At 45.8% G+C, this 15,012-nt stretch overlaps 1 protein-coding gene across 1 annotated transcript in view; it reads right to left on the bottom strand.

Moving 5' to 3' along the window:
* The window catches only part of LOC144605867 (alpha-1,6-mannosylglycoprotein 6-beta-N-acetylglucosaminyltransferase A-like), an 85,844-nt gene extending 73,920 nt beyond the window's left edge, over positions 1-11,924 (bottom strand). Inside the window, exon 1 of the mRNA XM_078421497.1 lies at positions 11,814-11,924. The gene's annotated coding sequence lies outside the window, so the exon portion shown is untranslated. The remainder of the gene's footprint in view (positions 1-11,813) is intronic.
* Positions 11,925-15,012: the final 3,088 nt, after the last annotated feature.

Here is a 15,012-nt window from a genome sequence, read left to right as displayed (position 1 = left end):
TTGGCTATGGGAACGGATCTGCCTGCACCAGCCGGGCTGGAGTTCCAGAGCCCAGCTCTGGAACTTTGACCCACCAATTTGACTCAGCAAATTTGACCCGCCAGAGGTCAGCTTATGGGATTGGATCTACCAACTCCAGCAGAGCTGGAGTTCCAAAGAGCTAGGTGTAGGGGGCAAATTCAATCCGCTGATCAGCACGGAAGTCCTGATGAGGTAAAGATTGGCTACCTCACCCGGACTAGGCATCACATTTTCAGGGGAGTTTCTGGGTGGAATTTTGTCTGAATTAAGGGAGAGGGAAGGGGGGGGGGGGGGGGGGCAGGCGGAGACTCGACCAGCAGTTGCTGGAAAAATAAATTGGTGGTACTGTATATAGACAGAGGAATGGCAAGTAAAATAATGAATGGCACAGAAAGCTTGAAGGGCCATATTGCTTATTCACGCTCCTATTGTTCCATGTTTTTAAATAGGTCATTCCTTAAAATTGTCCTCAAGTAGCCCAGCATGCAATTTAGATTTAGGGAAAGTTGCTGACAGGCAAGAAAATGTTGACCTTTCCTGCATCATCCTCATCCCATGAGTGAATAAAAGGAATTAACAAATGGATGATCCTCACTCACCAAGGTGGCTTTTGCTGCCTTATGGTGACCAATGTTCTAATTCATATTAGTCCTATATTCTAACATGTAGTGTAATGCTACTGCAGACTTCAGTTTAAAATAGACATCCACAGCCATCTTTAATCATATGTTCAGCAACTTTCTCATTCGCCTTAATCATTAAGCCAGGACATGACAAGAAATGGACATGATCATTGGATACAGCAGAGACTATGGGGCTAGTCAAAATCCAATTGTAGTTCTGAAGACCTCTGCTCCAGAACTGACTATATATCTAACCAGTCTGACTATATATCTAACCAGTCTAGTGTTATGTGCAATACCCTTCCTTCACTTGCCTGTTTGAATACAGTTTCAACAATTCTCAAGACGTCCAAAACCACGCAAGACGAGCCTGCTTGATTGGCATCTCATCCAATATTGTGCAGAGCTGCTAGATATATTGCACTTCCTTAAGTTATTTTGACAGCAATTCATCTGTTTCTCTCTCCACAGATGCTGCCTGATCCGTTTCTCTTTAGTTTCAGAGATTATAACATGGCAACAGGCCCTTCGGCTCACTGAGTCCATTCCAACCATTAATCGCACTAGTTCTGTTATTCCACTTTCTCATCCATTCCCTAAAAATTAGGAAAAATTTCTACCCGAGGCCAATTTACCTACAAATCCGCATATTGTCGGGACATGGGATGAAGCCAGAGCGCACAGAGGAAACCCATGCAGTCAGAGAGAGAATGTGCAAACTCCACACAGGCAAACCCTCCCAAGCATTTCAAGAATTTTCTGTTTTTATTACAAAACAAAACAAATTTGGCCAATTATCTCTATCAGTTTATTCTCCATCTTCAGCAATGAGACGGAGTCTGATCAAGCAGCACCCCACTCACCAACAGCAAAAAAGAGAGCAGCCTGAGGAACTCAGCAGGTCAGGCAGCATTTTGGGTGGGAGAACCTGGTCAAAGAGTCAGAGAACAGTGGAAATCACAGAAGGGGAGCAGTGAGAGTGGGTCGCAGAGAACTCACATTAAAGAGTGATAGTAAACATCTTCAAAGTGAGCTTCCGCTGCAGAGACTTTAAACTGGTGCAGTAAAATGAAGGCACAAGAGTGCAAATTGTGGAATCTGTAGGGAAAGAAAAGGTGAGATCGGGAAGAACTCAGCCAATCAGGTACATCTATGTGGGAAACCATTACTTACAAATAATCCACATACTGATCATCAGCCTGGTTACTACCAGGACCACTTAACTCATTACGATCTTGATACAAAATAGATGAGCGTTGAAATCCAGAGATGAGATCAAACTGGATGCATCAAACATCAAAGCAGTATTTGGATCATGAAGACCATCTCTTCGCAGCAAATATCAATAGGAATCAGATGGGGATACGCTCCACTACCTAGAATACCGGAATATGGTTTTTGATTGGATGAAGCCATGATCTCAGCCCTAGGAAAACTCCTCAGGGCAGGGTGGCAGTGGGGCAGTGGTAGATCTGCTGCCTTACAGCACCAGAGACCCAGGTTTGATCCTGACTACAGGTGCTGGCTGTAAAGAGTTTGCATGTTCTACCTATGATCGCATGGATTGTCTCCAGGTGCTCCAGTTTCCTCCCACATTCTAAAGACGTGCAGGTTGCTGTAAATTGTCCCTAGTCTGCAGGGTAGAACTAGTGTAAAGGTGATTGTTAGTCTGCATGCACTTGATATGCCCAAGGGCCCGTTTCCATGCTGTATCACAAAACTAAAATCAGGGTCTTAAGCAAAGTCCTTTTCATCAATGATTTCCCTTGCATCAGGAAGACAGAAGGAGGCATATTTGTTGAAAACAGTGTTCTTCCTAGACAGTCCCACCCACACCAGTTCTTTAGGGCCTGGGACCTGCAGACTCTGCTATCAGGTCAGACAAGTGGGATTTGACAGGGCAGGCAGGTGCTGTGCTGTCAGTGCACAGGCTCTGTGAGCCAGAAAAATTAATTCAAAACATTGTGAGAAATTGCAAAGCTCAGAGGGGCAGATTGATCTAGATGTTCCAGCATGTGACTCACAATGGGCAAGGATGCAAGTACTGTGAGTAATTAGGAAGACTAACAGAGCATTATTGTTCATTGCTGGGGAATTGAATGCAGTGATGAAGCATGTGTACTTCAGATACACGGGGCATTTCTGAAATATTGTATTCAGAAAAGGTTTCTTTATTTAAAGAAATACGTTAATATGTAGGAATTAGTACAACGGCATACTAAGCCAATGCCTGGAAATGGTGGGAGGTCAAATGGAAAGTTTGAGCATGCTCGGCTCATGCCACGAGTTGAAAAGAGCAAGATTTTCTCTTGTGGGTGAATCTAAATCTCGGTTTAAAAATAAAGGCAAGCAGCTATTTTACCCCACAGAGGTCATGAGTACAGGTCCATCACCGATTTTCTGGCATCCTAGGTTCCGCAGCCTTCCTGGATTATCCACTTTACCGAACATACAGAGTTCACGACCTCCGAGAGGTGTCTAGCGGTACTGGAGCCGAGATACCGGCCCCACAAAATTGGCCTTGGAAGTGGGCTACAGGAATGGATCTGCCGGCTCTGGTTCAACCGTTCTGACCGCATGGAAGAAATTCGAACCAACGACCATCCGTGGAAGTCGGCTATGGGAAGGCGTCTGCCGGCTCTGACCAGGCCAGAGTCCCTATCCCCAACTGCAGGGGGCAAATCGACCCGCTAATCGGCGCTGAGGTCCCGATGAGGTCAAGATTGGCCACCGCACACAGCCTAGGTACCACGTTTTTGGGGGGACTTCCGGAGGGGATTTTCAAGTGCACACTTGTAAATATTTCCGGATTAAAGAAAAAATTGGTAGTGGACCTGTACTCGGAACTTTCTTCCTCAAAGGTTGGGTTTTGGAGTCTGAATATTTTAGACAATAGACAATAGGTGCAGGCCCTGGGGATTTATCAGCCTTGAGTCCCATCAGTCTACCCAAAACTTTTTCCTGCCTAATGTGGATTTCCTCCAGTTCCTCTGTCACCCTAGGATCTCTGGCCACTAGAACATCTGGGAGATTGTTTGTATCCTCCTCAGTGAAGACAGATCCAAAGTACCGGTTCAACTCGTCTCCATTTCCTTGTTCCCCATAATAAATTCCCCTGCTTCTGTCTTCAAGGGACCCACATTTGCCTTGACTATTTTTTTCCTTTTCACATACCTAAAAAAGCTTTTACTATCCTCCTTTATGTTATTGGCTAGTTTACCCTCGTACCTCATCTTTTCTCCCCGTATTGCTTTTTTAGTTATCTTCTGTTGCTCTTTAAAAGAGTCCCAATCCTCTGGCTTCCCACTCTTCTTTGCTGTTATACTTCTTCCCTTTTATTTTTATGCTGTCCTTGACTTCCCTTGTCAGCCACGGGTGCCTCTTACTCCCCTTAGAATCTTTCCTCCTCTTTGGGATAAATTGATCCTGCAACTTCTGCATTATTCCCAGGAATACGTTAACCATGGTATTAAAAGACATTCATCGTTTTAATAGGGTGGATGTTTTGAATACAGTGGATGACTTGTAGAAAATTCCTCATTTTCAAAACAAAATACTCAGTCACGTAAATATAGTCATGGAAATACAGCGCCATCAGCCTTCAGCCCGCCGAATCTACATCAACCATTCATTTTTATTCAAAACCTCCATTAATCCCATTTTTTATTTTCCTCAGTCTCTTCAATTCCATACCTGTAACCATTTAGTGTCCTCTTAATCTGTACATCTTTGGGATGTGGGAGGATACTAAAGCACCTTAACATTGCATTTCCATCTATCTTCTGTGACTTTTCATGCTTTTGCCTATCAAGTATCTATTTCTAACAGAAAGCAAAGAGTGGGGATAAATGGGTCCCTTTCAGAATGGCAGGCAGTGACTAGTGGGATACCGCAAGGCTCGGTGCTGGCCTACCCCTTATTCTTAAACTGTGGCCCCTGGTTCTGGACTCCCCCAACATTGGGAACATGTTTCCTGCCTCTAACCTGTCCAACCCCTTAATAATCTTATACGTTTCAATAAGATCCCCTCTCATCCTTCTAAATTCCAGTGTATACAAACTTAGTCGCTCCAGTCTTTCAACATATGACAGTCCCGCCATTCCGGGAATTAACCTAGTAAACCTACGCTGCACGCCCTCAATAGCAAGAATATCCTTCCTCAAATTTGGAGACCAAAACTGCACACAGTACTCCAGGTGCGGTCTCACTAGGGCCCTGTACAACTGCAGAAGGACCTCTTTGCTCCTATACTCAACTCCTCTTGTTATGAAGGCCAACATTCCATTGGCTTTCTTCACTGCCTGCTGTACCTGCATGCTTCCTTTCAGCGACTGATGCACTAAGACACCCAGATCACGTTGTACATCCCCTTTTCCTAACTTGACACCGTTCAAATAATAATCTGCCTTCCTATTCTTACCACCAAAGTGGATAACCTCACACTTATCTACATTAAACTGCATCTGCCATGCATCCGCCCACTCACACAACCTGTCTAAGTCACCCTGCCATCTCATAGCATCTTCCTCACAGTTCACACTGCCACCTAGCTTTGTATCATCGGCAAATTTGCTAATGGTACTTTTAATCCCTTCATCCAAGTCATTGATGTATATTGTAAATAGCTGCGGTCCCAACACCGAGCCTTGCGGTTCCCCACTAGTCACTGCCTGCCATTCTGAAAGGGACCCATTTATCCCCACTCTTTGCTTTCTGTCTGTCAACCAACTTTCTATCCATGTCAGTACCCTACTTCCAATACCATGTGCTCTAATTTTGCCCACCAATCTCCTATGTGGGACCTTGTCGAAGGCTTTCTGAAAGTCGAGGTACACCACATCCACCGGCTCTCCCCTGTCAATTTTCCTAGTTACATCCTCAAAAAATTCCAGTAGGTTAGTTAAGCACGATTTCCCCTTCGTAAATCCATGCTGACTCGGAACGATCCTGTTACTGCTATCCAAATGCTGCGCAATTTCGTCTTTTATAATTGACTCCAGCATCTTCCCCACCACTGATGTCAGACTAACTGGTCTATAATTTCCCGTTTTCTCTCTCCCTCCTTTCTTGAAAAGTGGGATAGCATTAGCTACCCTCCAATCCACAGGAACTGACCCGGAATCTATAGAACATTGGAAAATAATCACTAATGCGTCCACAATTTCTAGAGCCACCTCCTTAAGCACCCTGGGATGCATTTCAGGTCAACAGTGAGATTGGAAATATTGTAAATGTGTTTGCTTGGCTACTGAAGTGGTCAAAATATACAAAACAGTTGGACTGAATGAGTAATTTTCAAGTTGTCTGTTTGGATTGGTATTTAAAAAGACATATCAATTACTTGAGAAAAAGCAAAACCATATCCAAGTTAGTTCATGATGCAAAATTAATTGCTGAGAATTACAAGCAAGCAAAAAGTATGCAGAATACAGAAAGTATGAAAAGCAAAAACAATAAGTAGTAGTACAGCATTGATTTACTAGATTAATTCCTGTGGTGAAAGGGTTATCCTCTTGAGAGAAATCATATAGAATAGCTGATACTGGAGTTCAGGAAAACATGGTGATCTCATTGAAACATACATGGTTCTAACAATTTTTGGATGGATAATCAATGAAAATTTCAGGGCTGAGACCAAGAGTGCTTTGGATGCCTGGTGACGTAGGGGCCAGATTGGAACATGGTCTAGAGTTTGAGCACCATCCAGCCTAATCCTGGTTTATTTTTTAATTCTTAATCCTTCGGACAGCAAACCATTAAAGAAAAAAAATATTGCAATTTTCAACCAAAATTCTGAGCACGAATAAAAGACTGAGATGCACTTACATGATTAAACTGGTATCTAAAATGCTAACAGTAAAACATTTTTTGTCTGAGTGAATTATAACTCGCATGCATAAAATTAATATTTTAGGTCAGCATGTTTCGTAAGCGCTTCCATTACCATTAAAAATTCATGCAGCAATGCGTGACATTGTCAATGTATTTTACAGAAAGTCCAGTTGATATATATCTTAAATTCTCAATAATTTAAGTTCTTTCCTTCAATCTTGTGGTGTCATCTGCAGTTTAGTTCAAACCATGCAACAAGGGCGAAGCTACTTCAGGAATGTTGCAGATATCCCAAAGTTTTTGTCAATTACAGAATGTTAGAAAAAGTTAAGTGTTTCACATTAAGACTGCAAAATACAGACCATCACATTTACATATTCAGATTACCAATGACACGACCAGGGGCAGGGTCACATAATGACTAGGTGCAGGAAGGAGTAAGGCATCCAGATCATTGAGCCTGCTTTGTCATTCATCAAGATCATAACTAATCTTCAACCCAAGCACCATTTTACAGCACTATCCAATATCTCGAGTCCCTTAATGTCAGAAATCTACCAAATTCCATTTTGAAAGAACACAATGACCCTCAGAAAAAAAAATTCCCATCTCTTTCTGAAATGGCCAGTCACTTATTCTGAACCTGTACCCCCACAAAAAAACATCCTCCAGAACCTGATATGCCAGGCTCTTCAATAATTTTATATGTTTCAATGAGATTTCCTTTCATTTTCTAAACATAACTGAAGTCTACTCAAACAGCAAACCCACCATCCTTACAATTTAATGAATCCTCCTTGCACACCCTCAATACAAGGCTTAGATAAGGAGAATCAAACCACATAATACTCTAGGTTTCTGCATTGCAAAGACCATTTCACCAAAATCATACAATACTACAAAAAAGTATTATGCTCTAAATAGATATGTCACTTATGTTAACTAACCATTTTATGTTCTTCTAGCCAGCTGTTAAAAGTTATACATTACCGCCAAATCCTTTATCGTACAGGGTCCTAGTGAGACCACACCTGGAGTACTGTGTGCAATTTTGGTCTCAAATTTGAGGAAGGACATTCTTCCTATTGAGTGAGTGCAGCGTAGGTTCACTAGGTTAATTCCCGGAATGGCGGGACTGTCGGATGTTGAAAGACTGGAGCGACTGGGCTTGTATACACTGGAATTTAGAAGGATGAGAGGGGATCTTATTGCAACATACAAGATTATTAAGGGATTGGACACGCTAGAGGCAGGAAACATGTTCCCGATGTTGGGGGAGTCCAGAACCAGGGGTCACAGTTTAAGAATAAGGAGTAGGCCATTTAGAATGGAGATGAGGAAAAACATTTTCACTCAGAGAGTTGTGAAGCTGTGGAATTCTCTGCCTCAGAAGAAGGCAGTGGAGGCCAATTCTCTGGATGCTTTTGAGAGTTAGAGAGAGCTCAATGATAGCAGAGTCAGATATGGAGAGAGGGCAGGAACGGGGTACTGATTATGAATGATCAGCCATGATCACATTGAATGGCGGTGCTGGCTCGACGGACCGAATGGCCTACTCCTGCTCCTATTGTCTATTGTCTACTCACTCATGGATATGTGTTCATAGGATTTTCAAAATTATTGACGCCAGTGATATGCATTCTCTCACTTGGATGTAATTACACAGCCAGGAGTTGAACAAAATCCTGCCGCCATTTCCCTGCCCCCTCCTTTCCCTGCCATCCCATTCCCTTCCACCTGCACCCCTTCCTCTGGCTTCACATTTCAATCCTTTTCTCACAGGCTTTTGTCTTTTCAACTCTGGCCTTTGTCCAACCATCTGTCAATTACCCCCCCCCCCCCACCCCCACCTATCAATTACCTGGATTTATCTTACTCCCCACTTCTTTATCAGCTTTCTACCCCCACAACATTCAGTGTGAAGAAAGGTTCCAAACTGAAACATCACCTATGCATGTTCTCCAGAGATACTGTCTGACCTGCTGAGTTACTCCAGAACTTTGTGTCTTTTTTTGTAAACCATCTGCAGTCCCTTGTGTCCAATTGAATAGATTTTTTTTTTACACAACAAAGACATGAGCCATAATTTGCAGTTAATGATAATACCGGTAGTATCACTTAGCATTATTTACACAGGATGAGCTATAGCAATGACAGATGAGAAAAATGTGGTTATATGCAAAAATGGAAAAATTGGTTCAAAAATGATATTGTTACAGCACTAGATAAAACAAAAATCACCATAGACAATTGTCTAGTCTTTTCCACTGAATACATGTTTAATGATAAAATATAGTAGGTATATTAAAATGCACAGTCATACAGTACAGAAACAGATGCTTTGGCCTAACCCACCCAAAATGCCCCATCTATGCTAATAGCATACCCCGCTATACGATGACTCCTCAGCGTCTTGCACTCCAAGGAATAAAGTTCTAGGCTGCCTGACTTCTCCCTAGAACTCAGCTCCTCGAGTCCTGCCAACATCCTCAGAAATCATTTCTGCACTCTTTCCAGCTTAACATGTCTTTTCTCTGGCAGAGTAACCAAAACTGTACACAATATTCCAAGTGTGGCCTCACCAACAACTCCAACATAATATCCCAACTCCTGTGCTCAATGCTCTGAAGGTCAGCGTGCCAATGCCTTCGGTGTCGCCGTATCTACTTGCAATACCTCCTTCTGGGAACTTTGTATTTGTACTCCTAGGCTTCTTTGTTCCACAACACTCCCATGAGCTCCAAAAAGGAAGTGTAATTGGAGACAAAATGCAAAAAAACAATACAAGGAAGTAAAAAGACATGTAATGTAGCAGGACGAGAAGGAGCCCCGCCAAAAACACGAGTTGCGTGCACCCCTACTCCCACGCCCCCTAGTCAGGGGCGATGCCCGGCCTTAAATACCAACCCAGGTATCGACCCCGAGGCGTTACCATGAGTAGTGGTGGAGTAGGGAACTGTATTGGAGAGAATAAACACGTCTAGTGCACGCAACTTGTCTGATTAGTTTTTGGCAGACTCCTTCTCGTCCCGCTACAGTAACATGAATATTAATGTGACATACTGAAAAGGGCACGTATAAGGGAGTGGGTTGGCTCTGAACTGGCTGTACTTTATGGAGCCCCCAAGTTTGGTATCTTTATTATATGAATGTTAGTTTGTATATTTCTAATTCCTATCATTTGCAGTTTAGAAACAAACATCTAAAGAAAATTACTAGGACAGGATTACCATAAATCCTCCAGTCCAAATTCCTTTCCAAGTTAATATATCTCCCAACTAGACCCCTCTGCTGTTTCTTGCTGGTTCCTCAGTTCGAGAGCCAAGTTAGTGGACTCATATGGTAGCAGTTATTTTAGTAACTTAAGTCTTTAAGCAGTTAAGGTTTTAACCATTTCCTCTTTTTGATTCTTTAATTCATTTTGTGGTGGAGGGAGGGGAGAGGGTGCGGGGATGGGGAGAGGGTGGGGGGATGGGGAGAGGAGAGGGGAGGGAGGGAGGAGGTAAGTAACTGTTTTCTAGTTTTAGTAAACGGTGATCTCGCATGAAAGAATGGGGCAGAGATGGAATTGGGAAATTTATCCATTCAAATCCAATTTTGTAAAGTACGATCAACGCGGACTGGAACAAAGTATCGGGAAAGACAAGAACAATCCTAGATTTTATCAATCTAATCCTCTTCCGGCTTGCCTCAACATTCACGAGCAATTTTGCCATCAAGAACCACCACAGCAACTAGAGCCAGGAAACCGGTCACCTTCCCGACAAAAGAAGCTCCCACCGTTTGTCCTCGTTTTCCTCATACAGCGACTGCAGTCTGGGCACGACCAAGTCGTCCCACAAACAAGCACTGGATAACTGGTTTCTGGGAGAGGTGGCGGATCCACGGGATCGAACGAGGGGAGTGGGCATTGATGGAGTGCGGGTCCGGGCGAGTGTGGAGGGATGGGGCGGATAGGCGAGTGATCTGTTGGGCGTTGCCGGCCTCCGGGAGAGTGTGGAGCGGAGGGTGGGGAGGCGAGTAATCGACGGGGGTTGTCTGGGCTGGAGAGAGTGGAGAGTCATAAGTATCAATATAAGGGTCATTGGAGTAGAATTAGGCCATTCGGCCCATCTACGCCATTCAATCATGGCTGATCTATTTCTCCCCCCTAACCCCATTCTCCAGCCTTCTCCCCATAACCTCTGACACCTGTACTAATCAAGAATCTATCTATCTCTGCATTAAAAATATCCACTGAATAGCCACTGAGGGAGTGATCAGCCTGGGCTTGTCAGTGTTGGGGAGAGTGGGGTGCGGCGCGGCGGGACGGAGAGTGATCTGTCGGAGGTTGCCGAGGCGGGGAGGCGAGTGGTCTGTCGGGGTTGGGGAGATTGGGGTCCAGGCGACGAGACGAGTGCTCAACCGGCGGTTGCTGAAGACGGGGAGAGTGGGGAGTGGTGGGACGGCGAGTCCTCGCCCGGGGTTTCGGGGAAGAGTGGAGGGGAGGTGGTGCTCGGGAGAGGGAAAGTGGAGGAGAGAGAGTACTATGTCTATGTCGAGGATTGGGGACTCCGAGAGAGTGGAGTGATCGGTCGGGGAGATGGGGGACGAGGTGCTGCTGGGTCGGGGTTGAGGGAGAGTGGGGACCGGCCGGGGGTTGGGGGGGGGGGGGGAGTGAGGATGAGGCGCTGGGTCGGCGGCTCCGGGGGACTGGAGTGACCGGTTGGGGAGGAGAGGAGGTGCTGGGTCGGGGGGGAAGTGAACACGAATGATTGTGTGGGCTCCAGGAGAGTAGAGCGATTGAATGTGTTGCAAGGAACTGCAGATGCTGGTTTAAACCGAAGATAGACATAAAATGTTGGAGTAACTCAGCAGGTCAGGTAGCATCTCTGGAGAGAAGGAATGGGTGACATTTCGGGTCGAGACCCTTCTTCAGTCACCCATTCCTTCTCAGAGATGCTGCCTGACCCGCTGAGTTACTCCAGCATTCGTGTCTATCTTCGATTAGAGTGATCGGTTTGGGGGGGGGGGGGGGGAAGAGAGGAGGTGGGGGGGGAGAGAGGAGGTGGGGGGGGGGGGAGAGAGGAGGTGGGGGGAGGAGAGGAGGTGCTGGGGGGGGGGGAGAGGAGGTGCTGGGGGGGGGAGAGGAGGTGCTGAGGGGGGGGGAGAGGAGGTGCTGGGGGGGAGAGGAGGTGCTGGGGGGGGGAGGTGTGGAGAGGTGCTGGTCGGGTGGGGTGGAGAGGAGGTGCTGGGTCGGCCGGGATCTATCTATCTATATCTCTTTCTCCTTCTCTCTCTCCCTCTCTCCCTGCCTGTCTGTCTCCCCGCCCGACCTGCAGCTGCCCCATCACTCACCCTCTCCTCTCGCCGCCGCCAGCCCGGGGCCGTTTCCGGCAACCGCCACTTCCCCGGCCCAGCAGCCCCCGCTGCCCCACAGCGCGCACGCGCGAGGCGCGCGGACACCTGCACAGCGCGCACTTTGGTTTTAAAGTGACACTTTTCAAAACAATGCAACTTTTGGAAATTAAATGACACCAGCCTTTTAGACATTCACATGTCGGGACCTGTATCCTGATTATGGCTGAAGAAGGGTCTCAACCCGGAACGTCATATTGTGCCGCTGTGGAACTCTCTGCCTCAGAGGCCAATTCTCTGGATGCTTTGAAGAGAGAGTTAGATAGAGCTCTTATTGTTAGCGGAGTTGGGGGATATGGGGAGAAGGCAGGAACGGGGTACTGATTGAGAATGATCAGCCATGATCACAGTGAATGGTGGTGCTGGCTCGAAGGGCCGAATGGCCTACTCCTGCACCTATTGTCACCTATTCCTTTTTTCTCCAGAGATGTTGTCTGACCCGCTCAGTTACTCCAGCATTTTACGTCTATCCTCCTTACATGTCGGGACCTGTATACTGGGTGGTTCCCAGTGCAAATAGAAAAATTGGCCCTGGAATGGGAACTTCAAAGGTATCGGGGGATTACTCGGAGCATACAGGCCATCCCCGAGTAAATCTGAAGAAGGGTCTCGACTCAAAACCTCGCCCGTTCCTTCTCTCCAAGGAACTCTCCGTCCCGCCGAGTTACTCCAGCATTTTGTATCTATCTCCCGAGTAACAAAGTCGGACAAAAAATAAGAATCACTCGATTTGGTAACGATACTTCCACGGTTCAAAATTACATTAGACTGGCAATAATTTAGACTGACAATACATTAGGCCTGCAATAAAATAAGAATATCTGGGACATATGACAATAAAACACCCGACTCTCGACAATAAATAACTAATGTACTTTTGAATTTAATTATATTATGGCAACTCGTTCGTGTGTCCGGATGTACATATGTCAGGCGTACTGCGGGCGACCTGTAACGTGAAAATGACAACATTAAAGCCGCTCTATGGGAATGCTCACAATTTTCACAACAGGATAAATGAATCAATGGCAGACATATAACACAAGACCTAGCGTAGGCACCGTGGCCGTTTCACCGAACACTTGCGCTCGATCCGCCATGGCCTACTGGATATCCCGTTTGCTAACCATTTTAATTATTTTTCCTATTCCCATATTGACCTTTTAGTGCTGGGCCTTCACAATTGACAGACGAGGCCACACGCAAATTGGAGGAACTGCACCATATATTCGTCTTAGCTTGCAACCCTGCGGTATGAACATTGAATTGTCCAATTTTAGGTAACTTCCCACCCCCGCTCTCGGCACTGAATGAAAAAAGCTGGCGCTGATCCCCAACCTATAATGGGGATATCCCATTGCAATGACCGCTATGTTCGCCGTCATAGTTCACCGACACTTCCTCTGAAGCAGCGTTCAATGTACATGTCCAATGCACATCTCACTGTTGCTGCCCCACCATTTTGTTCAAAATATATAAATGGTACACCGGCACTTCACCGATAGTATGTCAGCTGTCACTGATATTAGCAAACAGTTCCTTGGTGCAAACCCTATAAATGTGACAGATAAACAGGAACGGGAGACACAAGGAACTGCAGATGATGGAAACAGGAGCAAAACTTAAAGTGCTGGAATAACTCGGTGGGTCAGGCAGCATCTAAGGCTAGGCGATATTTTGGGTCATAGAAACATAGAAACATAGAAAATAGGTGCAGGAGTAGGCCATTCGGCCCTTCGAGCCTGCACCGCCATTCAATATGATCATGGCTGATCATTCAGCTCAGTAGCCTGTACCTGCCTTCTCTCCATTCCCCCTGATCCCTTTAGCAAAAAGGGCCACATCTAACTCCCTCTTAAATATAGCCAATGAACTGGCCTCAACTACCTTCTGTGGCAGAGAATTCCACAGACTCACCACTCTCTGTGTGAAGAAATGTTTTCTCATCTCGGTCCTAAAAGACTTCCCCCTTATCCTTAAGCTGTGACCCCTGGTTCTGGACTCCCCCAACATCGGGAACAATCTTCCCACATCTAGCCTCTCCAACCCTTTAAGAATTTTATATGTTTCTATAAGATCCCCCCTCAGTCTTCTAAATTCCAGCGAGTACGAGCCCAGTCTATCTAGTCTTTCCTCATATGTAAGTCCTGCCATCCCAGGGATCAATCTGGTGAACCTTCTCTGTACTCCCTCTAAGGCAAGAACGTCTTTCCTCAGGTTAGGAGACCAAAACTGCACACAATACTCCAGGTGCGGTCTCACCAAGGCCCTGTACAACTGCAGCAGAACCTCCCTGCTCCTAAACTCAAATCCTCTTGCTATGAATGCCAACATACCATTCGCTTTCTTCACTGCCTGCTGCACCTGCATGCTTGCTTTCAATGACTGGTGCACCATGACACCCAGGTCACGTTGCATCTCCCCTTCTCCCAATCGGTCACCATTCAGGTAATACTCTGCTTTCCTGTTCTTGCCGCCAAAGTGGATAACCTCACATTTATCCACATTATATTGCATCTGCCATGCATTTGCCCACTCGCCTAATCTATCCAAGTCACTCTGCAGCCTCCTAGCATCCTCCTCGCAGCTAACACTGCCACCCAGCTTCGTGTCATCCGAATCCTTCTTCAGGCTTATTCTGGGAGAAGGAGTTGGAAAAGAGGTGGGACGGAAAACTGGCGCTATCACAGTAGTTGTGACAGATATGCATATGACAGATAGACACTATCTCTGGAGTTGCGAATCATACAGATCCATACTCAGCGCATTAGCGCCGCCCTCTAGCTGTGACAAATGTGAACAATCTGCACTCGGTGCATTAGCACTGTTGCTGTGACCGATATGCACTATCTGTATTCGGTGCATTAACGTTGACCTGTTATTGTGACCGATATGCAATACATGTATCGGGTGCATTAGCGCTGCCCTCGTGCAGTGACCGATACACACGATCTGTACTCTTTGCATTAGCGTTGACCTGTTGCTGTGACCGATATACAATATCTGTACTCGATGCATTAGCGCTGCCCTGGCGCTGTGAGCGACACATACGATCTGTACTCGGTGCATTAGTGCTCCCCTGTTGCTCTGGGCGACGAGCGACTTGCTGCGAGCCACACACACACGGTTCACCAGCTCT

The sequence above is a fragment of the Rhinoraja longicauda genome, chromosome 2 (assembly GCF_053455715.1).
Source record: "Rhinoraja longicauda isolate Sanriku21f chromosome 2, sRhiLon1.1, whole genome shotgun sequence".
NCBI lineage: Eukaryota > Metazoa > Chordata > Chondrichthyes > Rajiformes > Arhynchobatidae > Rhinoraja > Rhinoraja longicauda.
This window is presented reverse-complemented; position numbering and strand designations above follow the sequence as displayed.